This window comes from Protopterus annectens, chromosome 12.part0 (assembly GCF_019279795.1).
Source record: "Protopterus annectens isolate FY-2018-M chromosome 12.part0, PAN1.0, whole genome shotgun sequence".
NCBI lineage: Eukaryota > Metazoa > Chordata > Ceratodontiformes > Protopteridae > Protopterus > Protopterus annectens.
Window position 1 is genome coordinate 1,331,576,693 of NC_056746.1, and position 13,769 is coordinate 1,331,590,461.

The following is a 13,769-nucleotide window of genomic DNA, read 5'->3' on the forward strand; positions in this document are numbered from 1 at the left end:
GCATCTATCTTTTGAACTGTTGGTATTGGGTGATCCCATTTGATATGAACATCATTTTCTATGATTCTTTGTGGCTCATTTTTCCAGTGTTTTTCAGCCACTTCGATACCATAATATTTGCACAATCTCTACTGTAACAGTCTCACCACATCATTATGCCTTTCAGTATGCAGTCCCTCTGCCATTAGTGTGTCACAACCAGCAACAAGGTGTGTGACTGTCTCCAATTCAGTTTTGTGAAACCTACATATCTCTGTGAGTGTGCATGTTCCACCTCATGCCCCATGAAGATAACAATGCAGAAAAGGATTGTACAAGCCAAGTGCATGTCCATGGCCCATATATTGTATGCTGTGTACCTGTTTCTCCAGTAAGTAGTGGGATTACTGTAGGCAAGACTGAATTCTTGCCCACAGGGAAGATGGATGAGGTGATACTGGCTGCACCCCACCATCTCTCATATGGCACGTTCAGTGCCTGAGCAGAGACTCAAACTCAGGTCATCTGCATCTTAATCAGGGCTTCATCCCTGTATGCCATAATACTTCACAAAGTACACTGTGCTTCATAGGTTCATAGATTTATACTAGGCTAACTGCCCTGTGGGCCATTTTAAACATATACAATTAACCAATGTGAGAATCAAACCCTACACCTTGTGTCTATAAGGCAAATATCTTAACCATTATACCAAACTCTATCTGGTGGCAATTGTATCAAGATTGTATCACTCCAGATGGGACTTAAACCCACAATCCCTGGCTTAAGAGGCCAATGCCTTATCCATTAGGCCACTGGGGTTTAAAAGGAAACTCTTTTTTGAGCATACAACAAATAGGCTGCCATGTTAGGGGTACAAACTACTGTTTCATTCTTGGAGAATTGTGAAATCATTAGCTAACTAATATTTCAAAGTTGTAATATTGTAACATTGTATAACCAATCATTAAAAGAGCTTGAATTTTTCTTACTTGACACAAGATACAAGTGGGATATGATATGGGTTTGCAAGATTATGCTGGTGAGATGTGAAGGTGTCACCCTAAATGGGATGAACAAGGGGAGGAGGAAGCAAATTGTGGTGATCAAGTACTCTTGGGATCTGTGAAATCATTTATTCACAGGAAGGACTGAATAGACTATAAAATGGATGGAAGAAAGGAAATCAGCTGAGACATTCAAAAGGGTGTGGGAAGTACAGGCAAGGAAAAGGGTGGATCGAAGTATCATAATAAATGTGCTTAATGTGTAGACTAAAAAGGCTAACAGACTGTTCCTGCTGTCAGACAAATGCAGTGCAGTGCAGTGCACTCCCATACTTGATAGAGGAATACACTGCATTGCATTCCACATGCTTAACAGAGGAATACAGTGCAGTACAGTGCATTGCTCTGTTAATCATATGTATCCTTCAGACAAACTAATGCAGTGCATTTCTCTGTCAAGCATGTGTATCCTTCAGACCAAATGAGGGACCCCTGTCTCATTTGTCTATCCCATGTCTTGCCTGGAACCATAACGAATTTGACTATATTCCAGTCTGCCCAGCATGTGGAGAACAAAGGTGGGTGTGAAGCCATAGTGGCCCATTGCCACTAGGATTGCTTTAGAAAGGGACTAGTAAAGAAAGGGAATCCACTCATTTGACAAGGCCATCAAGAGTCCATCTAAACTGACTAGTAAAGGAAGTGACTGTACTGACCTGGCAAGGCCATAAAGAGTCCATCTATTTTTTAAATTAATTTGCAGTTACCTTCATGCTGTGTAATGTACAATGACATAGCAAGAGCGTGCCAGTTGCCAGCTGCACTCTGTCCTTCTGACTACTGATCTGTTGAAGGGTTAATTTGTAATCTCTACTAGGGTTTGAACATGCAGGGATGAAATGTCTGCCTTTGCTGCAGGGACTATGAGCTGGGAGTTTTAAAATCCCAGGATTACCCACAAATCAGCAGGTAATACTTCGAAAGTTTTTCTTTTGTGCTGTTAATTCACACATCTATATACATACACACACGCACACGCGCGCACACACACACACACACACACACACACACACACACACACACACACACACACACACACACACTGTGATTTCTTGCTTTCATTTGTTTTAGCAGGTGTGAAACATACATTTGTAGCCTCTGGTTGCTCTGTTTGCAGATAGTTGATGTGTTTTCCCTTCAGGCAATTTTCTTGGATTGCTAGCATTCTTTTGATGCAGTCGTCTTCTGTTCCAAACCTCCTGGCAGTGCATTAGAAATATAATATTATGTCACTGATATGAATTCAGGTTTTTATTTTTTGCTTTGTGAGCAAAATATATATTTCCTTGATTTTATCTTGAGCATCCAACACTTTTGTAATTTTCTCTGCTTTCTCTTCAGGGAATCAGAAAAAAAGAGTTTGGTTCTAGAAAAAAAATTCTTCTTGTGAGGAGGATTGCGATTTCTATAGATATGTATGGCTTTCTCTATGAAAACAGACAGTTATCAGGCATGGGTGGTAAGAGTTATATTGATTTTTAAGAGTGCAATATTTCTTTGGTACTCTGCCTAAATAAACTTTGCTGCAGTAGCTATGCATCCTGTTAGGGAAAGAACATCATACCTGTAATTATAAATGGAATTTCTGAGGCAACAGTAGAGATCAAGTGATAAATATAACAATGCAATATAATATTTCTTTATTTAATATAAATGAAAGTGGGGGGATGCATATAGAGTTTTATATTTCTCTGCTGAACTTTATCATATTCTCAGTTATATGAGCTGATCTTGCAATCTTCCTTTTTTCTTTTTCAGAGTGCATTGTGGGATCTCCTGTTGTTTAGCTGATAGTTATTAGCAGTCAGTTCCGGGCTTCAATGGTGGTGCTAGGAAAGCATGTCAAAAAACAAATGTGTGGGCACTTTTCTAGAGTGTAGCAAGTGCCATGGTCAGTGCTGCTAATATGAGCCAGATAATCATCAGATAGGGCCCTAAGTAGGGTAAGAGACCAGGGCCCCCTTAGCTGCAGGCATTCCAGTGTCCCAATACTGGACTGTCTGACCACAATTACAGGAAATGCAGTTCAAACCTGTCGGCATGCACACTATTTTGTTTTACTTATACAAAGATTACAGACATTTGGATTTAATGTAAAACTTCTATTTCAAATTTTATTGCACAGACACCAATGGTCATTTGCTAAACAAAACAGTCTCACGTTGAGAACAAAGTTAGCATGTTCAGCAATAAACCTCTCTTCCCTTAAAATTACATTCATTGAAAATGCATTGAAACTTTTCATTGAAAATGCATCCCGACTGTAATTTATTAAGTGCACCTTAGTACCTGGGCTGTTTTCAAACCATGGGCCTCGCGCACACATTTTAGGACTATTCATAAATGCATGTATTCTTTAATTCACCTTCTTGATTATTTTAAATATTTCTTATTTAACACGGTAATATCTGTTAGAGTTTACTTTAAATCTGTAGTTTTGTATATTTTTCCTGTAAGTATTGAAACAAAATATATGGGCCAATAATGACAAAAATACCAATTTCAGAACATTTCAGCCATAAAGGGCCAATCAAACTGTTATTATTATATATATATATATATATATAATAACATATATATATTTCATTATGTCATTTTACATTTTCTTACAACATATATCTTCTGTTCTTCTATTAAATACTCCATGTGGGGAGTAATATAGACAAGGGGTATTATATGAATTTGGATAAGTAGTTGTTGTTGTTAAGACTTGAAGAGTCAAATAGTAAATCAATTAAAGAAATTTAATCTGACAACTAAGCACCCAATGGGCTTGGATTTGTAAATCACATGTTTTTTAAAAAATGGATTTAAACTTGATGGTTCATTTAACATCTTTATCTGAGGAAGTTCTTTGTATTGTAAGGAGAATGAAAAGTGAGTGTACTGTTCTTTGCTTAATTAAACTACAACTGTACTAATATTGGGTGGCTTTGGACCTTTGTAAATTGGTTTGCCTGGAAGCAGTGACTTTTTTTGGACTCCGTCAGTTTGTTTTCGTGTTTGGATTACTTGGTTTGTTGTTCGCACTGATATGGCAGAACCAACATTAACTTCCACCCAACATACGTCCCCACAAGACAATACATCAATTTTATCGCTAACAGCATTGATAGACCTGTTGTCTCAGAAGATAGATTCACTATCCCAATGCTTGGATGCTATTTCTGATACACAGGAACAAAGACAAGTATATGATTTAGTATCTGCAAGTACAACAGGAACAGTGATTTCGAGAGGAGACCAGGGTTCTACTTTGTCAAATACTGTTTCACTAAACCAACGAGTGATCCCACAACAGAGTGGTGCCACGGGGTCAGCAAATACTTCAAGCTGCCCCTTGCCTTTGGTGAATCAACAGCAACCTGGTCATAACCACTCTGGGCTTATTGGACCTCCCAATGTTAGTGCTTTGACGAGCAGACCATTCTTGTTTACTCATGGCGAAGCCGTTACAACACAGGAGGAACCGGCTGGAGGGAAAGCGTGCCTTACTTCAAAACTGCATTTGTTTGATCAAAAATTATTGAAACTTCAGAAGTTGCAGTTGAAGCAAGCTTACTTCCATGAATGCATTAAACTTAAAATCGTACCGAAGGGTCTAAAAGTTTGGCAGTATCCAACAGGTTTACAGGATGGTTCACCTTTCCATCAAGACCTCTTACTGTTGTTCGATCAGCATGGCAAGGAGTTATTGGAACTCTTTTGCAAACATTATCAAAAGGATATACATTGCTTGATAGGAGAAACTAATGCCTTGGACCTTTCCATCAAGGCAGGTATGGACTTTGAATGCTACAGCTTTGATCATGACCGTATTTTTTCGAGTATAGACCTACACTTGGAATAATTACAGTCAACTAAAATAAGAAAATTAAATAGAGATATTCTGGCATATCGGGAGGGGACAGCTTACCAAAAGCCACCACAGTCACAAGCTCAACACCTGATAGGTCGTAACCAGGGGTTGGAGGATTTACTAACGGAAGGGGAGGTTTCGGAAGGGTCACCAACGAGAAACAACAATATGGTGATTAAAGAACCAGAACGAAGGAGTGAAAGGTTAGCTAACAACAAAAATACCAGTACCAATAACCAGCAACTGAGAAACAGTGAAAATTTTCAGAACCGAGTCCTGAATCATTCTCCCCGGAGAGGGAACAAGGTACCAAACAAACAGAACAAACGGAACAACAACAAAGGGAGACAAGCGAGATGGTAAATAGCTATCTAGACAGTGAACAACCGACTTGTAAGGTACTTGTTAACTCAACCAATGACTTCAAAATTTATAACTTTTCCAGTTTAGATATAGCCCCCAAATTAATAGAGGTATTAGCAAAGGGTTATACTTTTGTACCATCAGCACGGGCAGACATAGCAACTGTTCTGATCAATTTAAAAATGTTTGTAAGACAACTGAATTTATGTGTATTAATGGGCAATAGTAACATAATGAAAAGCCCATACAGTATACCTAGTACTTATAACCCACCCTAGCATCCAGTGTTGAGTTTGTTTGAACATATTTGTGAACTGGATATATGAAATAGTTTACAAAACACGAAGAGAGATACAGAGTAAACAAATTGAGTGTTAACAAAAATGAGTTATTTCTATTGAAACTACTTAGGGAAGCACTAGTACGGGTAATGTAACCCTATAAGGGAGGGGGGTTGGTTATTATGGATATTTTGGACTATTCTGAGAGGATGTGAAAAATGATAAACAGTGACACATATGTAGAAGTGTCAAGAAATGAACTAAATTTAGCTTATGTAAAAGTAAGAACATTTCTATATGATATATTTTGTGAAAGCAAGGATAGAAGTGAACTTATTTAATTACTTATCAATGCTAGCACCAAAAATACCTTGCCTTTTTGGCATCCCAAAAATCCATAAGAACCTGCACGACCCCCCAATGCGCCCCTTAGTAGAAGCTAGGGATAGTATTACGTACGCTTGCTCGAAGGTAGTGAATGAAATTTTAAAGAAGTATGTAATCTTGGAAGAACAAATATGAAAAGATTCTTGGTCATTCCTAACAGGTATTAATAAAATACCTTTTAATGTGAAATACCATTTCTTGACTGTAGATGTCAGGGATCTTTACCCTTCCATCCCACATGACCAGGGTTTGGATCGTACCCTCGCCTTGCTCAGGGACAGGGCAGCCCCACACGATGAACTAAGACTAGTGGAAGATTTGTTGGATATAGTATTATCCTACAATTTTATTACTTTCAATGGCAAATATTACCAGCAAAAAGTAGGTGTAGCCATGGGTTCACCATGTGGGGCTAGTTTTGCCAACCTGGTCATGGCACATTGGGAAAGAGAGTATTTATAATCAAGTACACAATGGCATGCAAAAATAAAATATTATACAAGATTCTTGGATGATATTTTTCTTTTATTTGAAGGGGAGGAATTGGATGCCCAAGAACTCATGGCATATTTAAATTCAACCACTGACTTCTTAAGATTTACATCATCATTTTCTAAGGATAATATTTCTTACTTGGATATACATCTGAAGAAAGATAGAAACAACAAGTGTTTGACATCCCAAATCTTTCGTAAGCCTACATACTCTAATACATTCCTTCATTTTACAAGTAATCATCCATTATCACAAAATAGATCGGTAGTCAAAGGCCAATTAGTAAGAGCAGCTAGAATGACCTCTAGGCTGGACGAATTTATTAAGGAATGTGAGTTTTTGTATCAGTCATTTTTACAAAGGAGTTATCCCACATCCCTATTACAAGATCTAATTGTAGAAGTACAAAGTAAAAGGGATTCAGGATTCTACCTTCCACTTTTGACAGAAGAAAGTACAGTTCAGGATAGTATACCAGTGAGGACAAGAGACTACAATCCGTGTAGTTTTATTTTTCAATATAGTATCAATGCAACAGAAATAATTATGCTAACTAAGGAAAATTGGGGCATAATTATGCAAGATACATTATTACATGATAAATTGGAAAAAGAACCAAGTTTTATTTTTAGGAGGGGTGCTAACCTTAAACAAATTCTGGAAGGGCAAAAACACCTGCATTCAGTGAGGAAAGGCATGTTCAAATGCCAAATGTGTAACTACTGTAAATATATAGCTGTGGGTTCAAGTTTTGAACTAAGAGGCAGGAAATTTACAACTAACTATAAGTTTAACTGCCAAAGTAAACAAGTAGTATACCTGGCAAAATGTTCGGAATGCCCGGCCTTCTATGTTGGTAAAACCGACAGAAGGCTAAGGGAACGGATATATGAACATGTATATAGTATAAGCAGGAATAAACTAGAAAATGCCCTGGCCAGACATATAAATGAACAGTTAGACCATAAATTTGTTTTTAGGGTTATTGATCACATCCCTTATGACGTGAGAGGAGGACCAGCTACGTTGAAATTGGAAAGGCTGGAATTACTGTGGCAATTAAGATTAGACGCTGCCCATTTTCCAGGTTTAAATGAGATATCATCCTTGGCCTGTATTTTAAAATTAAGGAATTTAACACGTTGATCAACAACTTTATTAAGTAAAATATCAGCAGATTGTTGACAGAATGATTTAATACAGTCCAAACGTAGAATGAGTAAACAGTATTCCTTTCAACAGTAATTTTAAATAGTACTTTTAAAATGAATTTTTAAAAAAAAATTTCTAAAGTTTTTTATAAGGAAAATATTGTAAGTATAGATACAGTTTTTGGGTTTATGAAATGCCACCAATTTGTATGTACGTAATAGGGTAGCATAGAATTACCAAATAGAGCATTAAGCATGATTTATTACAATACGATAGTTGAATGAAGTTTTTTATGTAAACATATTAATTGTTTTTTTAGTAATTTCATCATGTAATTTCATTATGTTATTTTACATTTTCTTACAACATATATCTTCTGTTCTTATATTAAATATTCCATGTGGGGAGTAATATAGACAAGGGGTATTATATGAATTTGGATAAGTAGTTGTTGTTGTTAAGACTTGAAGAGTCAAATAGTAAATCAATTAAAGAAATTTAATCTGACAACTAAGTGCCCAATGGGCTTGGATTTGTAAATCACATGTTTTTTAAAAAATGGATTTAAACTTGATGGTTCATTTAACATCTTTATCTGAGGAAGTTCTTTTTATTGTAAGGAGAACGAAAAGTGAGTGTACTGTTCTTTGCTTAATTAAACTACAACTGTACTAATATTGGGTGGCTTTGGACCTTCGTAAATTGGTTTGCCTGGAAGCAGTGACTTTTTTGGACTCCGTTATTATAAACCACACATATACATACTCAAGAATAACAGCCTCTTTGTTGGCTATGTACAAACCACATGTCTGATTGTTTTAAAAAATGGCCAAAGTATTCAAATTTGCTTTACACAAATATATACTAGTCATGCAAAGAAGACTAATAATTTTTTTTAACTTTATCAGCTCAGCTGGATCAGTCATTTTTATTCACAGAAACCCCCAAACCCAACAATTATAGCTATGTTGTTAAATGCATCCTTCTCAGATGAATGTGTGAAAAACTAAGTAACTGAATAAATAAACAGTAACACTAACACTGCCCAAAATCACATATTTCAAATTTGTTTCACACAAACCCAAAGTAGGCAAAGCATTCCAACTTAACGTATGCACTTACACACATGTGCACACTAGTCCTGCAAAGAGACCCCCCACCAGCAGGGTTAGACACTTTGTTGACTGTGTATACCAATTATTGCTAAGAACAACTTCCAGAAACATCCATCTTGTGGCAGAAGGTGTTTACCTGGTCTGTCTTTGAGTTGGGAAGCACTGTGTACACCTCTTACTGTTATGAAGACGTTTCAGGATCATCCATCTTGGGGCAGGGCATGTTTACCTGATCTTCAGAGTTGGAAAGCACTCCAGGAAGCTCAAACATGTAGTTATTTATTGCTCAGAGGGAACAGAAGTTAGTTTTTAGCTTTTTTTTCTGTCTGCTATAAATTAGGCATGTTTGTGAGGAGCTGTTCACGGTGCAGTGACAGTTAGCAGCACTATAAAACTAGTACTTAGGACTTTAACCTGTAACCCAGAAAGATTTTGCTTGCAGATAAGCTTAGGGTAGCTAGGTAGTGCATCAGACAACACATCATAGCACTAACATCTAGTCTTACCCCTAGACACCACTTAGCGATCTATGTAAAACTACATCTCTAAACCACAATAGCCGATCCCTAATACATGTTCTGACTACATGGATTTACAATTTCCTAATGTCTGCATGGCCAGCTTAATAGATAAGGGCATCCTGAGACAATGTAGCAATTGTCTCATGTACTTAAACAACATTTTAACCCTTAAAGAAACTAACACTGTATGCAAATGTTGTACATACATAACTTTCTTGGAGGCAAAAATCTTGCTTAAAAACAAGGTTGTCAAAAACACACACACACTACATCCTTTACACATACTGCTCACCACATATGTAGACCTTCTTATGCTGAGGCACTTAAAAGAAACATTCCCAGACTTCAAAGACCTCCTAAGGTCAAACAATACCTATCCTCAGCAGTCACTAAAGCACACAGCAAATGCAACACCCAGCACTACACATAAGCCTACATCCAATGATCCCCCAAGAACAAAGCCTATAAGGCAAGCAAACACGTTACCTCAAACTCTTGTCATAGAGGATTCTATTGTATGACTCAGAGATGCTCCTGTCACCAGGCTGGATGAGGAGAAGATAACAGTTAGTTGCCTATTCATTATAAATATCCACAATATCACTCACGCACTCAAGTCACTGCACCACAAGCATATGTGGTTGTAAATGACCTGAGATGTACCTAACTGGACTATATGAAAAGAGACAATATAGATCTCTCTGAATGTGTGTCACAGACAGGTACATGCCTTGCACTGAGCAGGATTCTACCTTCACCAAGGATGATGCCATAGTACAAACAGAAAATTAATGATTTTAATAATTTGCTTTGTTTTTGGTGTCACTCTAGGGCGGAATGAATATCTATAAGTATGGGAGGACATGGTTAACAGACCACATTTCTTTGCCAAGGATAGTCATCACTTCAAATAATACAGTCTATATGACCTGACAAAAGTCAATTCCTCTGGAGGTGCTGGAGGCTGTACTACAAAACTATATTACTAAAATGTATTACACTTAGACTATATTACTCAATCCAGGCCTATAAATTAATTAATCCATTCTTTAGTGGACTGAATAAAGCAAAGAATTTAAAGACAATATAAATGCTGCAGCAGCTTTTGTTCAACAACCTACAAGTCATACAAAAATCAGAAATATTACTGCAAACAGCATATTGTTTTTGGGAGGGGCAGGTTTGACCTCCCAGTTTCTTTTCTGTCATCAAGCATAGCTATTATGCCTCACTCAATACAAGTCTGACATACATGAATGGCTAAGAAAGCTGTATTTTAGAATCATACAACTCCTGAGTCAACAGAGCCAGATCATGGACAAATGGGGCCCTGTGCAAGGTAAACTCCTCTTTGGTGCAGGAGGCAGTGGCTCTTTTTCCATACCAGGCCTATTGCTGTAGAAGAAATTTGCTTCTTCAGCAGGTGGTCAAGTTACATCTGGTAGCATATTTCTGAGGACTCCAATTACTTACTAAACATATGAATTTAGTTATTGGCAGATGAACAAACCATTGAAAGCTAAGTTGAGCCATGCCCATACTCATGTTATGAATCTGTACTGTGAATGCTGTGTAAAGTCACTGTCTTGGTGTCAGTCATAAATCCCTAATGGGTAGGTTGCCCTTTGCATGTTGTCAGTCATATATCTCTAACGGCATAGATTGCACTGCACATAACATATAAAATCACTGTCATGTTGTTACTCATACATCCCTAATGGAGTAGGTTGCACTGTGCATGACATAATATAATCATTGTCATGCTGTCATGCCCATATATTTCTAATGGGGTAGGTTGCACTGTGTATGACATATAATCACCATTATGCTATCAGTCCCTAATGGTGTAAGTTGCACTGTGCAGGAAACATACAATTATTGCCATGGTGTCAGTGATACATCCCCTAATGGGGTAGGCTACACTGTGGATTGTGACTTATAGTTTTACCAGCTGCTGCATTAAGTAACAGAGCGATGTGTAGATGTTGCCTGACTGACAAGGAGTTTGGTTTGTCTTTGGTCATGTGCACCAGAAAGAGCATGATGCAGCAGATCATTTCCTATGAGCCTTTACTCACTCAGTGCAGCCACTCAGATATTGTATTTATTTTTTCTCTTCTATGTGTCTTTACATGGAAAGAGAACTTTCATTAGAATTGCTAATGACCAGCTCTTGAATGCAGATCATCTGTCCAAGGGACACAGACCTTGGCAATCATTTTGGAAGCCTTTTAGTCTAGGAGGAAAAGCAATACATCATCTTTTAACTACATTAATGCATTATAATGGCCAAGCATTTTTATTTTATTTATTTTATTTATTTTACATTTGTTGACCGGGATAGTCCAGCTGGATATATGTCCATTTTCAGTGGAGGCCCAGGGAGAAAAGCTCCACAATACAATAACCAAATAGGACAAACAAAATATATCAAGTAGACATTGGTACATTACAAAACTTTATGTTCATAGGTTCATAGGTTCATACTAGGCTATCTGCCCTAGGGCATTTATAAGCCTAGCCAGAATGTGTTTGGCTTTCGCCACCCATTTTAAATTTATTTTGCTATGCCCTTTTTCGAGGTTAGTATACTGTGCCTCTGTCTAACAGTGACACAGAAGTGATACCCGGGGTAAACCTACGATCTCCCATCCACTCATCAAGATTCCGCTTGAAGAGAGTCAATGAGGGACTCTGCCTAACCTGGACTGGGATTTTATTCCAGAGTGAAGGGAGCCTCTGGGTTATGAATCTGTCCCTCCAGCATGTCCTATTTATTTCAGTGCTGAGGTTCAAGTCTCTCAAGCGCGTAGCTCGATGGGATTTGGATTTTCTGAGGTGCAGCATGTCCATTAATTCCGGGTTGGACATGGCTTTATACGTCAGGCACAGATCGCCTCTGAACAGGAGGTATGCCACTGAGTAGAGCTGGAGTTTCTTTAACCGGGCAGCATATGGCATCTGTATGAGCCCTTTGATCCTCTTGGTGAGGTACTTTTGGGGTCTTTCCAGTTGCTGCAGGTGTCTGGTAAGGTACATCCCAAAAGGGGCATTGCACTCAATTATGGGCCTGATGAGGGATGAGTAAAGAGGCACGATGACCTCCCCTGATCTAGATGTGAATCCCTTCATGATTAGGTGGGCTATATAAAATGTTTTTCTAACCACTTTGGCCACGTGGTTGTCAAATGAGAGATTGCTATCAACTTGGGTCCCCAGGTCCCTAATTACTTCTTCTGTACTTAATGGATTACCACCTATGTGGTAATTTGTGGACACTTTGTTTTGCCAAAGGGATGACTATACACTTTTGGCATTTAGCTTGAGGCCATGGCTCTGGCACCAGTTGTCTGTTTCTATGAGGCCCTTTTGGAGGATGCTTGTGTCGGCTGGAGAGTTGATTATAGCGCCCAGTTTGCAGTCATCTGCGAACTTGGTCAGCCACAGTCCTTCTGTGTTGGCCTGTACCTCCGAGAAATATATACTGAACAAGAGAGGTCCCAGGACTGAGCCTTGTGGGACACCACTTGTAACTGGTTTGGAGTCTGACATGGCTCCAGCAATTCTAACCATGTGGGTTCTGTCCTTGAGCCAGTTTGCAATCCATCTAGTGACATAGGGATTTATATTTAAGCTGGTGAGCTTATCTATAATGCCCGAGTGGGGTATTGTATCGAAGGCTTTTGCGAGGTCCAGGTAGGCTGTGTGGACCACCTTCCCCTCGTCAATGGCCTTGGTGACTATTTCAAAGAAATCAACCAGGTTTAAGAGGCAGTATCTGCCCTTAACAAAGCCGAACTGGGTAGGATCCAGTGTCTGTAGGTCCCCAATATCTTTATTTATGAGGTCCATGATGATCCTTTCCATAGCTTTGCAGATCAAGCTAGTCAGACTTATGGGGCGATAGTTTCCAGGATCTGTTGAGGCACCACCTTTATGGAGAGGGACCACTATTGCTGTACGCCACTCTTTGGGCACATATCCTGCAGTAAGGCTGAGATTGAACAGTAGTTTTATGTTTGGGTTTAGCTCTTCTTGGAGTTCATGTAGGACGCAGCCCGGGACACCGCCTGGTCCCATTGATGCTGTGTTTTTTGCTTTGGAGAGGGCGGCTCTTACCTGAGCATCTGAGATGTCAGGGGGGCAGCACTCTGCTGGGATAGATATTTGCCCTTTTGGTGGGGAGGGGGGGCTAGAAGTTTGCGCTGAACCTGTCAGCTAGGATGCTGGCAATGTCTGTGGGTTCAGTGTATTGTTATATTACATAACTAGGATTTTATATTCTGTACACCAGTAGGAACAGAAGCCTGATGTAAAAAATGAGCTTGATACAATAGTAGTTTGAATTAATAATGGAAATTATAACTAAGATACTGCAGATACTATGGTCACACAAGAAATCAGAGGATAAACACTAGTGTTGAATGAATAGAGTATACAAAAGCAAGTAGGAGGATACAATAATAGTGTTTAGTCTCATACGAGTTGAGGTGTGATATGAACACAGTTGGAAATTCAACAGTATATACATATTTACAGAAGGAAAGAAT